Here is a 10,705-nt window from a genome sequence, read left to right on the forward strand (position 1 = left end):
TTATTTATTTTTTTTTTAAGCGGAGGAGAGAGAGAGAGGGGCACCGAGTGGTTTTCGCTTACCCACTCGGCGCCCCTCTCTCTCTCTCTCCTCTGCGGCGAGTCTCCCTGTTCGGTCCCGGTGCCGGCTTGTAATGCAGAGCGCCGGAAGTGACGTCAATTTCCGGCGCTCAGCATTACAAGCCGGCACCGTGGCAGAGCAGGGAGACTCGCCGCAGGACTGTTTAAAGGTATGTACCGGGGGGGGGGTCGTAGATTATGGCGTCGGCGAAGTTTAAAATGCCGCCCCCCCCACGGCATCGGCGGGGGGGCGGCGTTTTAAACTTCGCCCCAGGCGGCGTTAAGTAAACCTTCTAATGTGTCCAAATAGCACATTAAAAGCAAACAAGGTGAGTGCTACGATTGACTGTGGCGCCCTTTGGGTAAGTTATAACCAGACCAATGTCATATTTATTGTATTCTTTGTATAGTTGGTGACTGTATACTCATAACCATGCAAATTCACAGAAAGCACTAATTATTTCAGGGAGCCAGTAGGGGGTGCAAAAGAAAGGACCATGGAGGGGGCAACACACTACAGCTACTAAAGGTAAATCATTTTTTAAAACAAAGTACAACATTCTTTGTTGAGGAGGCTATACTATACATTTTATGTACATAAATGACCTGTGATATTATTATTCGGTAATATATATATTATGCAGAGTCCATTAGAATTAATAGTAGATACCACATTCAAAGACATGAACAAACTAAATATTTGTCTGATTCTCTGAAGGCAGTTTGGGGCATATTTCTCCTTTTTGAAGATTCCATGAAAACTTATATCGTATTTTTTAATTATGATATTAAAATATAAAATTAAATTTCCCTTGCCCACAGAAATATTTGTTAGACGAGGCATACATGATGACCCTACTATGGCCGACAGTAATCAAACTTACTTGAGACTGATGTACCTAAAGTGTATGACGCTACTGAGAAGAACCCACGCTGAGGCCGGCCACAGTCGCTATGTGTCCTGAATTACATACGGCTAGGTTTAGCTTATCTGCTTTGTATACGTAATTGAGCAGACAAATACTACTAGTGTGATAGTTCAGATGCAGGAACAGATGCCAGTAGCCTTTACATAACACATGAGTGATCTCTGTGGCCCACCAGGGCTGGTAAACTTAACAGCGATAAGAGATCAAACAGATGTATTAGTGCAACACAGCATGAAACAAAGGAACATTCACAGAGAGGACAGAGCCAAATCAACTGAATAAACAAGATACAAGCAGTGGAATCCTATAAACCTAAGTCTATACAGTCTAAGTCTATATAATTCTATAATGTTTTAGGTCTGATAGATCAGCAGCCTTCTGACTCCTATTAGGGGGTCTTTAATTATTTGCAGTTGGACATGCAGAATGTTTACAAACAAACCCCTATACAATGGGTGCTATAAATGCTACTGAGTGGTATTATTTCTCGAAACGTAGGCACTGTGTATGTGTATAGCATCACCAAAATAATGAATATAATGTACTATATGTAACACACAGCTCTGACACTCCAGTGATAGCCTTCTAACTCAAGTGTAAGTGTAGATGACATTTAGATATACCGGATAGAATAGATGTGTTTTGTAAATATGCCAACATATTCCATAGTGTAATTAAAATCTGGGAGAATGAAAAGTAGCAATAAAATAAAAATCAACATAATACGCAATTGGCAAAAGTACTGACACAAGTTGAGACATACTGCCACAAAAGGAGACTCCATTAGGAGGTTAAGGGAGATGGAATAGAACACGAGGGACTCCTTGGACAAGAATGGTTTGATGGTAGCGAAGTTAGTGGCGTATCGATGGATTCTTTCATAATGTATGGTGAGGGTATTCTCTGAATAGTTGGGGTTTTTAAAAGCACTTAAGGTTAGAAGAAATACATGCAAGTCTGACAAAACGGGGTAGCGATAATGGGTGAAGATACAAGTTGTGGGAAGAGCAAAGAGAGCAAATGAGAGTATTTGGCGAATAAGAGGAGAGATATGGTGGGTATAGTGATACACAGTGTCTGTAGAAAGCACTGTTAGATATGATAAGCTGCTCTCTGAATGAATGGGATGGAATCTAGTGTGTCCAGAGCCTTTTCTCCCTATACTCGGATTCTTACGGAGGAGATATCAAACGCAATGCCTCAATGACCTCAAACAGGGGATTTTGGATATCCTCACTTGTTCCACTCTCGTGTTTTAGGGCTTTGAAGGTCAGAAAGCCTTAAAGCAGATTTTCCATGTTATGTTGTTTCCACTCCTATTTATGGCATTATATATATATATATATATATATATATATATATATAAAGAAATAATTGTTTAAAAAGTGAATATATTAATATAGAGAACGTGAAATGTTACCCGGGGTAATTGCAGCTTCCTATTACTGTGTTCCTAGGAAAAAAAGCTGTAACCTGACAAAATAATTAAACGTTCCTTATGCCTTTATTCAAAACATGAGCCGGAAATGTGTTTTGTCAACTAAGAAAAATGTGGCCTAACATAATCCCATTACATAAAGAAAAGAAAAGAAAAGAAAGGGGGGGGGAAAAACCCTCAAAGGAAGCTGAGGCATGATTGTGTTAACAGATTATTTAGCAAGAAATGCTAAATATGATGAATGACATCAGATCAAATGTTAATGACTTCTAAATTGTCATTTGTATCTGAAGCCGGCGTACTTAAAAGTGACCTATAACTCCTGGGGTGTAAGTGCGCTCACCTAAATTATACAAGCGTTATGCTGTTACTGTGGAAGTGATTGTCCCATGCGAAACTTTTATTGCAGACGTGTTTAGTTGAAGATTCCCTTAAATGGCAAATAACGCAACCAGATGGGGAGGAATAATGTCCCACACAAGGACAGAATCCCACCTCTGCTTTTTGTATTGTGCTTCTGCTTATGACAAGTTCACATTCTCCTGTAACATGTGCTCTGTATTTTCAAACTGCAGTGACATTCATTGGCATTCCGTGTTGATACCATTTTTATGTAAAGTAGTAAAAATGGAGGAGAGAGCACCTGCTTTATATTTGTGAGAACGGGCGCTGCACAAGTCAACCAATTCTTAAAGTGACCCTACTCGTTAAAAGACAAATCTGCTGTCTCGCGTTTTCCCGACATGGTCCATACTACCAAAAACTGCCCAATGCATTATATGTAATAACATGATGTGTTCAACATGTCTATATTAAATCATTGAACATGTATATTGAGCAGATACTCACCTAAATTCAATGCAAAAGGATACAAGCCAACCTAGAGAGCTCGTGCTTTTACCCTTTCAATGGAGATTTATCTTAAAGGAATAAAATCATTCCGGATACGATCTTCTCTGTTTTTGCAGCACATACAAGCACCTTTAGATGAACAAATTTTGATTAATCTCTGACGCTGCTACCGGATGTTCTGTTTTATGAGTTTATTAATGAAAGCTGGATGAATAATAGAGACTTCCAGAAGGAGCAATAACCCCGAACAAATAGTTTCACGTCACAGAAAATATACACAGCAAGTGTTAATTAATATGAATAAAATAGTATAATACTAATACTAATAAAAGAAAAGAATGCATGCTTTGTAAAAAGCCCTGCGTAAATTGTTGGCGCTATATAAATAAGTATAATAAGTATAATTATTTACCCTGCAGCCATATTTGCAAATGCAAAGTGAAAGGTGCAAAGTACAGAGATGCCACCAAAGCATATTTTAAAAAATAGTAAGGGGATAAGACATTACCTAGACATTTGATACGTACAATAATGAAAAATGGAATTTAAAATTTGTTCCTTATAAAAATCTGATTAAAAGCTAAAATACTGAAGTGCTAAATAATAGTTGTCGTTATTTAACAACTTTTAAACTTTGAAACTTTACAAAGGAGCATTACTTAAATAATGAATAAATAAGTGAGTGATATAAGCATGTATCCTCTGGCACATATAGTATATATGTGCCAGAGAATATATGCTTATATTACTCACTTATTTCTTCATTATTAATTAATTTTCCTATGTAAAGTTCCTCTTGATTTGTTGTAGTTTAAGCGCCAGCTCACATGGGAATAAGTTGTGTGTACCGTTTCATTTTAGTGTTTCTTCAAGCAAATGTTCTTTATTAAAATAACACCAAATGGATCAGAAATACAGTGTAGGTAATATGGCAAATGAATATTCTAGCTGATTTTTAATGGGATATCTTCATAGGCGTACAGAGGCCCTTTATCACTCCCATCACTCCTGTGTTCCAATGGCCCTTTATCACTCCCATCACTCCTGTGTTCCAATGGCCCTTTATCACTCCCATCACTCCAGTGTTCCAATGGCCCTTTATCACTCCCATCGCTCGAGTGTTCCAATGGCACATTGTGTTCGCTGATCCAAGTTTAAGTTTTGCAATCATGTTACAGCTAGAACTTCCCTTGTTTCCCATAAGAACAGCTAAGTGACCCCAAACTTTTGAGCCGTAGTGTGTATACAGACCCACAAGAGGTTTCCTGCTGGCGGATTGTAACAGTGACCATGAACACCACTGAAGCCAGACTTAAAACAGACTCAGGAATAGACTTATAATACATGGGTATTTATGATACGTATTCTGTTTCAGAGTTAGTATGTGTAATAATGTAATAATGTAATAAAGTGTTATAGACAAGCATTATATTCATCTATTGAACAAGGAGTTGTATGTAAAGCCACACAAATGCTGGTATTCACACATCCCATCCAGTCTGTAACATGTAATGGGAATGATTTCCTGCTGCGCCAACGGTACTTTCACTGGAGTGAGCCGCCGAAAAGTCCTTTCTCTGTTACATTTCTGTGTCATAATATTTTATTTATGTAGCTCAGTCAGAATCTGCAATCTATATGATGCAATAATAATACATTGAAAGACACAGAATTTTATTTCAAGCATATAAGCATTATAACCATTATACGATCCAGTCCTGTCTGCCTATTCATTTAAACGTTACCTGGTACCAGGTCTTATTTTGTATTTATGCCCCATTTGCCCTAACAGTGAGTAAATACTTCATTAAATTACATCTAAACATCTATTTTTTTCGTTTGTGCCTTTTTCTCACCTCTCCCAATTGTGACACAACATACGTATTCATTCTCTTTCAATAATGTATCGTGATTATTATTTAGCATGATATTTAGCATTACATCATTAAAGTTCAATTTAAAAATCTAATAAATGCTATTCAAAGCCAGTTAGTTTTAACTATTTAATAACTGGCCCCCTCCAATGGCCACGTGCTATTAAATTCTCACTAGTTGGTTTACAAGATTCTTTTGAATACAATGTAATCCTATAACAATTTTTAACTCTAATGATGCTATCTAGAGTAGAGTTTTTTGGGGCCTGGTAGTGTTTCAGTAACAGGAAAGCTTACTGGAGCCTAGCGGTGAAATGCTTTTCTGGTGGCAGGAGAATCGTGGACTGTTTTAACAAAGGGACCATACACGAGATGTTCATTTTAATTAAATATAAAACAGAACACTTTGTGAGTTCCTACTGATCTCCTTAAGTGTCCAACATTTAAAAGAAAAACAAATCTAGCTTATTATATTCCAGCCACTGGGGCTCACTTAAGTACTTTTCCATCTCTTAGAGTCTTTTTCAATAACTTCAACGAGTGGATTTTCAACTCACATGGGATTTATTTGAAAATGCCTGCTTTAGTATTTGGTTTTTTTTTTTTTTCTTTGTCAAAAAAAAAAAAAAAAATGCCTGTACTGTTACTGTTAACTTATTCATTCAGATAGATATTTTGGCAGAACCGGAATTTTGGGACCTGTGAACATCTGGATAACCAAAATAACACAATACAGGAAGCTGTACTGTGTCAATGATTTATTTTTTTTAACCATTTCCAGATATTCGTGGAGGAAAAGAATGCCTTCATATACATCTAATCTGCATAAACATTCTTTAAGCAAGAGCCAACCGGCCAATTAAACAAACCGGATTATACAAACATCGATATACAATGTATGGCCCAAGTATCCAATATTTATTTTGCAACTATATCATACTGGTTTTCTTACGATGTCCCCATATTTACCCCATTCAATGATGTTACAGATAAGAAGATACTTATGATATGTCCACAAATCCTCATAAGACCTTGTATGAGACTGGCATATCTTACTATCATAGTTAAGCTCCTATATGTATTAAGTGGTATTACAATAAAAAATATATCTGATATACTGGATATGTGACTATATGTTGCAAACTAGATAAATGCTGATTTATTAAAATCCAACCATGATAATTTCTTGGGATTATTTTCTGTGCACTAGGCTTTTATTTTTCATGAAAGCAGCTGATGTTTTATTCATAAAATATACAATACTCTGGTAGTAGGACCTCATTTGGTTTCTGAACTGATTAAGGTCCCTTAAAACCTGGAGTCCTCTGCAATCCAAAAAGCTTTGTAAGATTCACTAAGCAGTGACTTCTCCAAACATTTGTGGTATAGAGCCATCATAGTCTATGTCAAACAGTATATATTGACATTTATCTTCGAGCAGGGTCAGGGATGGATTGTATTGAGCTCCACGTTTTCAGGGCAGTGACTAACTGGCAGCTCTACACATTTTTGCCATCTAACATCAATTACATCTACATTGATGACCACCAAATAATAGGTATACCCTTGGAACCTCTCAGAAGCTTTATTTCACTCAAGACTGTGGTCACTTCATAATTTTTCATGTTAAATTTCCGTGGTGTCCCCCTTTCAAATCCATGGGTAATTCTGCAGAATCTCCCTTTGCATTCGCCCCCCAGCTATTTTCCATGCAGGAGATGTTCTCTTAGCACATTATATACTTACCTCCAGTCATCTCCAGTACAGGCTCTGGCAATGCTCTAAGTCAGGGGTGTCCAACCTGCGGCCCTCCAGTTGCGGCAGGACTACATCTCCCACAATGCTCTTTCAGCTAAGGAGCTGACTGAGGAGTATGGGAGATGTAGTCCTACAGCAGCTGGAGGACCACAGGTTGGACACCCCTGCTCTAGGTAATGGTTTGTTCAGAAACCCATGCACATGCACTTTCCTGTTACTGATTGGCTGCTAGAGTTGTCAGATTACAGAGGAGGGCTGCAGCTGCAGGGCTGCAGCTTCTATCTTAGGTATGTGTGGTTTTTTAAATTGTATATTAAAACATGGTCTTCAGCAATAAAATATTCATAATGCAAGTATCAAGACGCAGTTTAGTGAATGAGTAGCATATGGTCTTTTTCAAACAATGCATGTATACCAACTGAATGCATGTAATTCAACTGCGTGTTTTGGTTACAAAGAACTTGAGTTACTTTAGAAACAGAACAACGCACATGTGTATGTAGTCTCTCCAATATTGTATAAACATATGGTGATCTCAGTTTTGATAGCAAAATATGGTTGACTGACTAGTATTGGCAACACCCAAAATGGCTTCAGACTGACAAGTTAACTAAAAAAATAAACTTCAGGCAAGGGGTGTAAGAGGGAAAAGAAACAAGGCAATACATTTTACAGTGTCAAAAATCATTAATCATGTTGTCACGCAGTGCTTTACACATTATTTTCTCTTCCAGGCCTTTTGTCCAACCATTCTTTATCCTTCTTCTTAAACAGCTTTGTACGTCTTGGTTGTAGCTGTGTCTGGTGAATATAAAGCAGAGCTTAGTCTTCATATTAACCTAAAACATTGCACAAGTGGAGTAGAGCGCTGGGATTGTGTATTGATTTACGTATCAGATGTCAATTGACATTACAATAAGACTTTGTTTATTTGCGGTATGTTTACGTAGTCTCATAATTAAATGGCGCAGTGAGGCCTTGTTGCTGAAGCTATTGGCTACCGTTTAAGCTGTTATGTTTTGCCGCACATCAATAACCTCTCTTTTGAGTGGAACAGTATGGGTATATAGCCCGGGCACAAAGCATTAAAGACTATTGGAACCCTAAAAAGTGGTCAGAAATGTTTAACAATAAAATGCTTTGTAAATAGAACATTAACAGGAACTAGGCAGAATATAAGACATAAAATGGGAGGGCTTTGGTCATTAGTGGGTTAAGTAATAGCGAGGTAGGATGGGCTATGGTTTAGCCCCGCCCATTTTACTGGCAGCACTCATAAATGGTTGAATTTTCTGTGTGCGTGTCTGTCCGTAGCAAGGCTTGTCTTCGACCAAATAGCTCCCCAGGCAAGAAGCCTCTGTGTCGCCTCGCAATAGCACACCCGATTTTTTTTAAATTGCCGATGGAACCTGATGTACTGTATTTATAAAATTACTGAAGTTAAAAAAAAATAAAAATAAAAAAATTACTGAAGTTAAACTAACATAAATCTAGGTGATCACTAAACTAGAGTAAGTTCTTATTGGCTAGTAAATAGTGCATTTGGATTTGTACAAATTTTTATTTGAATGAAATTTGCTAATTTTGTTAATTGATGCTAATGTCCAAAACATCTCAATGTCAGAGAGGGAATGCACTGCATTTTAACCCAAACTAGACTTTCATTCAATTTCAAGCCTTCTCTGGACACCATTAATGATAATGAATGCATTTCCACAGATTCAGCTCCTTGCTAAGCAATATAACCATAAAAAATTAGATAGGACTCACCAAAAAGGCTTTGAGGTAGTGACGGGCTAAGTAATATATTTAATGTGACGGAATCCTCAATATTTATCCCTGAGATGGGTGTTTATTGAATGGTGTTCGCTGGTCATGCGCTGAATTCTTGCTTTGTTTTATGTCCTTTAAAATGTTCCTAACTTATATTTTAGCAGTCTGTAAAATAATGTATTTCTTAATTTAGTAGTACATTTAATTTCATTAGCTATTTGCATTGATTTAAAATCAATATTTATTCATAACATAAAATTGTATTTTTTCACTTAATATTGTCATTTTATTAGCACTGTAATTATATGTTTTTTACTTTGACTTTTAATCCAAGTGCTAAAATTATTTGAACAAACACGTAATAGTAAGTGGCGAACAGCCCTGAAATGGTTAACTAGTTCATATAATTACTCCCTGGCATACATTTCAGTTTAATTACACCGGTCCATTTATTTTTGTAAATTTCAGAACTAAATACTGTTGAAAACAAAGATCAATAAAGTGAGTGAGCATCCCTTCAGGACAGAATTCTAGATAGAATGGAATATCAAGTGACTTGGATCAAAAATCTACAAACACAAAATTCAAAGGATCATAATAGCATTGTCTATGAATTCTCACCTGTAGCCAAAGGCTTTCACTCCTTTACTAAACAATCAATTTTGAAAAGCTGTAAATCTATATTTGTAACTAAAATACCTTTTCTTTCACATCGCTGTGGTTTACATGAGCTTTACTTAAAACTTTAACCCTATCAATGTCAAGGAACTGAACAGTGTATTTAAAGTAACGCTTGTCTTCTCATTTGATGTACTCCAAGGGTAAGTCATAGGACCGCTTCCGTTCTCACTTTACACAGCCTCCCATGGTAAATTCATTTTATCCTTTGCCTTACAGTACCACCTGTTTGCTCTGTCTACCTTTCCTCCCTAATCACTCTCCTTCCCTCTTTGATCATGTCACCAATTGCCTTGTATCTGTTTCTGACTGGACATCTGCATGATTCCTAAAACTCAGTCTCTCTAAAACTGAACTTTGTATCTTCCCTCCATCCAAAACTCACATTCATTTATCAGTTTCCCTCAATACCAATGGTGGAATTATCATCCCTTCCACACATGCTCGCTACTTCTTTGTCACCATTGACTTCTCATTTGCCCCTCACATTTTGTTTGCTCCCAAAGCCACCTATATCTTAAAATTGTTTTTGCTTATCTTGAAATAAGTACCTACCAAGTCTCTTCACTAATCTGATTGTTGCCTGTCTTCTTCTCTAATCTCTACCTTTCATCCATGCTTACAAGACATCTCAAGGGATGCCCCCTTTTCTTTGGAATAGCCTACCCCATCTTATCTGACGATGTAGTCCTTCCCTGCCAACAGACTGGCCGTATCACTGGTGTTGACAAGTAGACCCGGAGTCTTTGCTTTGAGTGATTAGGAAAGTATTTGATGAGTTCCGCATTTTGCCTCCACTTAGCTGGGAGTCTTAGATAATAATATGGCGGCTGACCTTGCCAAGATAGACCTTCAAGAGACAAAAAAAAAGAATAAGCAGAACAGTGTTATTTTTAATAATTTCAGATTCAAATAAAGAACGTCTTTAATTATTACGCTATTATTTTGGAATGCTGGCTCTTCAATTTCGAACATGCAAAGCTGCCAATGAAAAAAAGGAAGTGGCGCCATTTGATCTGGTATTTGATAGGACCAGATTAAGACCAATTTAAAAGCTATCACCCATACTCTCATAATGCATACATTCTACTGTGCTTTAATCCATTTATTTATTTTTTTAGAAAGCTACGACACAACTCATTATACTGTTTTACTATGCCTTCTGTAAATATACATGGTAAGGGGCTTGCATTATCGCAGGCACATGGGCAACATTCTGCAGAGCCATTCACAGCTTGTAAGTTTATGGGGTTTATTCACTAAAAGGAGTTGTGGTTTCAACTCCCTGACGTTACTTTGCTTCCATGTCCGTTCGAATAAGTAATATTTAACTGCAACTACCAG

The sequence above is a fragment of the Spea bombifrons genome, chromosome 1 (genome assembly GCF_027358695.1).
Source record: "Spea bombifrons isolate aSpeBom1 chromosome 1, aSpeBom1.2.pri, whole genome shotgun sequence".
NCBI classification, from domain to species: Eukaryota; Metazoa; Chordata; class Amphibia; order Anura; family Pelobatidae; genus Spea; species Spea bombifrons.